We start from the raw sequence: 4186 nt of genomic DNA, 5'->3' as shown, positions 1-4186 counted from the left end.
TCTTTAAACTGATGCAAGTTAAGCTCCATCCACACACCAAAATAAAATCAGCATTTTTTAAGCCATTACATCGATTCCGACAGCTGTTTTTTTTGCCGTCGGATTCTGTTCCCCCCATATTTCTGACACACTGAGGTTCTAATATTTCTCAAATTGATGCTGTTTAAGCTCCATCCACACACAGAAAGGAATAAGCATTTTTTAAGCCGATACATCAACATCTCTCATCATTGGGGTGGGGGAACGGATTTCGACAGCTGAACTATTTGCCGTCGGATTCTGTTCCCCCTATGTTTCTTACACAATGAGGTTCTAATATTGATGACATTGCAGGTGATTACTAGACCCAATAGCCTAGTGGTCAGTGCACTCTGTGTTAACATTCGTTGGTTTTCAGCTTATTGCGACCCGAGTTCAAGGCCCGGGCCCTTGAAATTTCTTGATACTATACTGTCCTATCATAATAAAAGGCAAAAAAAGATATTCTTTAAACTGATGCAAGTTAAGCTCCATCCACACACCAAAATAAAATCAGCATTTTTTAAGCCATTACATCGATTCCGACAGCTGTTTTTTTTGCCGTCGGATTCTGTTCCCCCCATATTTCTGACACACTGAGGTTCTAATATTTCTCAAATTGATGCTGTTTAAGCTCCATCCACACACCAAAATAAAATCAGCATTTTTTAAGCCGATACATCAACATCTCTCATCATTGGGGTGGGGGAACGGATTTCGACAGCTGAACTATTTGCCGTCGGATTCTGTTCCCCCTATGTTTCTTACACAATGAGGTTCTAATATTGATGACATTGCAGCTGATTACTAGACCCAATAGCCTAGTGGTCAGTGCACTCTGCGTTAACATTTGTTGTTTTTCAGCTTATTGCGACCCGAGTTCAAGGCCCGGGCCCTCGAAATTTCTTGATACTATACTGTCCTATCATAATAAAAGGCAAAAAAATATATTCTTTAAACTGATGCAAGTTAAGCTCCATCCACACACCAAAATAAAATCAGCATTTTTTAAGCCATTACATCGATTCCGACAGCTGTTTTTTTTGCCGTCGGATTCTGTTCCCCCCATATTTCTGACACACTGAGGTTCTAATATTTCTCAAATTGATGCTGTTTAAGCTCCATCCACACACAGAAAGGAATAAGCATTTTTTAAGCCGATACATCAACATCTCTCATCATTGGGGTGGGGGAACGGATTTCGACAGCTGAACTATTTGCCGTCGGATTCTGTTCCCCCTATGTTTCTTACACAATGAGGTTCTAATATTGATGACATTGCAGCTGATAACTAGACCCAATATCCTAGTGGTCAGTGCACTCTGTGTTAACATTCATTGGTTTTCAGCTTATTGCGACCCGAGTTCAAGGCCCGGGCCCTCGAAATTTCTTGATACTATACTGTTCTATCATAATAAAAGGCAAAAAAATATATTCTTTAAACTGATGCAAGTTAAGCTCCATCCACACACCAAAATAAAATCAGCATTTTTTAAGCCATTACATCAACACCTCTCATAATGGGAGTGGGGGAACGGATTCCGACAGCTGTTTTTTTTGCCGTCGGATTCTGTTCCCCCCATATTTCTGACACACTGAGGTTCTAATATTTCTCAAATTGATGCTGTTTAAGCTCCATCCACACACAGAAAGGAATAAGCATTTTTTAAGCCGATACATCAACATCTCTCATCATTGGGGTGGGGGAACGGATTTCGACAGCTGAACTATTTGCCGTCGGATTCTGTTCCCCCTATGTTTCTTACACAATGAGGTTCTAATATGTATCAAACAGTGACTGATTATTTGGCCGGATAGCCATGTGGTCAGTGCATTGACGTTTGGCAATGACAGGCTTTGGGCGACCCGAGTTCAAGCCCCGCCTCATGGATATTTCTTGATCCCATACTGTACTATCATACTAATATGTGGAAAAAAATATATATATATTGTATTTAAACTGATACCAAATAAGCTCCATCCAAATACAGTATAATCCGCCTTTTTAAAGCCACTACATCAACACCTCACATAATAGGAGTGGGGGAACGGATTCTGTCAACGGATTCTGTCTGCTTTTTTTTGCGTCAGATTCTGTTCCCCCCATGTTTCTTACACTTAGAAGTTCTAATATGTATCAAACTGATGCTGGTTAAGCTCCATCCACACACAGAATAGAAAATACATCCATTAAGCCACTACATCAACACCTCTCATAATTGGAGTGGGGAACAGATTTCGACAGCTGGATTGTTTGCCATCGGATTCTGTTCTCCCCATGTTTCTTACACAGTGAGGTTCTAATATGTATTAAACAGTGGCTGATTTATTGGTCCAATAGCCAAGTGGTCAGTGCGCTGAAAATTAGCACTGATGGCCTTTGGCCAAGATGAGTTCAAGTCCTGACTTTTTTGAGAAAAAACTGATTTTTCTTGATCCCATACTGTCCTATCATAATAAAATGAAAAAACTCCAATTATTCTGTAAACTGATGCCAAATAAGCTCCATCCACACACAAAATAGAATCAGCCTTTTTAAGCCACTACATCAACACCTCAAATAATAGGAGTGGGAACAAGCTGTTTTTTTTTTTTGTTTTTTTTGTCAGTTTCTGTTTCCCCCATGTTTCTTACACTTAGAAGTTCTAATATGTATCAAACTGATGTTGGTTAAGCTCCATCCACACACAGAATAGAACATCCATTAAGCCACTACATCAACACCTCTCATAATGGGTGTAGCGAATTAGCTCAAAAAAGGGAATATATATTTAATAATTAATCATATTGCTTATGATCAGTTATTACCTACATATTTTAAATCAAACAAAAAGGGGATACATACATAGCCCATGTATGTTTTGCTCAAGGTCATGGTGCAAAGGACAGGTTGAAATTACTCCGAGCCATCCCTTTAAGAGCTCGATCATTTAAAGCGACATATTACAAAACTGATTTGTGCGCTTAGAATAGACAGAATGGTATCGTCTGCAGGTGTGGATGCTAATATAGATTCTGTTATTTATCTTTATAGTTATTTTTCTTGGTGTGATCAGGCCTTTAGTAATGCAATTACTAAAAGGCTAAAAGTAGCCAATGTAATACTATGAAAGGAAAAGATGTTAGCAAAAGAGAACTCATTTATTCTTCCACCTCACACTTCACTCTTAAAAGTTTTTTTTGTGGATCATGAGAATAATTATACCAGGTGGGTCCTTGGAAGAACTTTTAATAATTATTGATGTTTGTGCTTGCGTGCGTGCGTGTGAGCTTGTGAGTAATTCTTTTACAGTCAAAGTCATAGTTTTCAGTAATTGCCATTTGTATGTGTGAGTTTGTTGCTCTGTGTGAGACTATTCAAGCATAGAACCCGTTGAGTCTGTGAATGGTGAATAATGAATTGTTCAAGCCTCAGTGGGCGTCCCTGACCCCACACTTAATGACCTGTTCAGTCCATGTAGTTCTATAAATAATGACCAAATCCATTTTGTCAAGCAATTAATTGATTAAAATTGGCACATTACACAATGTGTCTTTATTTTCATAAGCTCCAGTGCTCTTTGTTTCTAACAGGTTTCTGATTAAAAGAAATGCAAAGAACTGAAAAAAAAGTTAAGACAGCATATGTGTTAAATGGGGGGAAGCCAGAGCGAGCAATTTTATGTTTTGGAGCTGGTTTGTTATGAGAGCAAAGTCCATGTTAGCATAGCACCCTTGTAGGTACATATGTACGGGGCAGGTGGTTGCCAATTGGATGATGGTGCATATGTGGGTCATTTTCCTGAGGGAAGAAGTCAAATGTGGTGGAAGCAAATGCCTCGTAGTCTTACAACATACCACTGACCTCTGCCCCTACACTGCCTCTATCACATACACACACTTTCTCTCTCTCTCTCACTCTGTATAACATATTTAATGTTTTATCTTTCGCCCTTCCCGTCACTTGAACACATTGGCACTCACACAAACACAAATACAAGCAAACAACACAACCTTGACACATATGAGGCAGCACTTTCTGTCAGTCTTACATAAGAGATGAGTGCTTTGCTGGGTCTGTGTCAGGATTTGACTTTTTGAAACTGAGAGTATGAAGACCTAAGGTTTCCATTACAGACTTAAAGTCAGATCAGGGTCGTGTCCTAGATCTTCTGTCATTTAACTTAAC

The sequence above is a fragment of the Rutilus rutilus genome (assembly GCF_951802725.1).
Source record: "Rutilus rutilus genome assembly, chromosome: 21".
Taxonomy (NCBI): Eukaryota; Metazoa; Chordata; class Actinopteri; order Cypriniformes; family Leuciscidae; genus Rutilus; species Rutilus rutilus.
Note: the sequence above shows the minus strand (reverse complement) of the source record.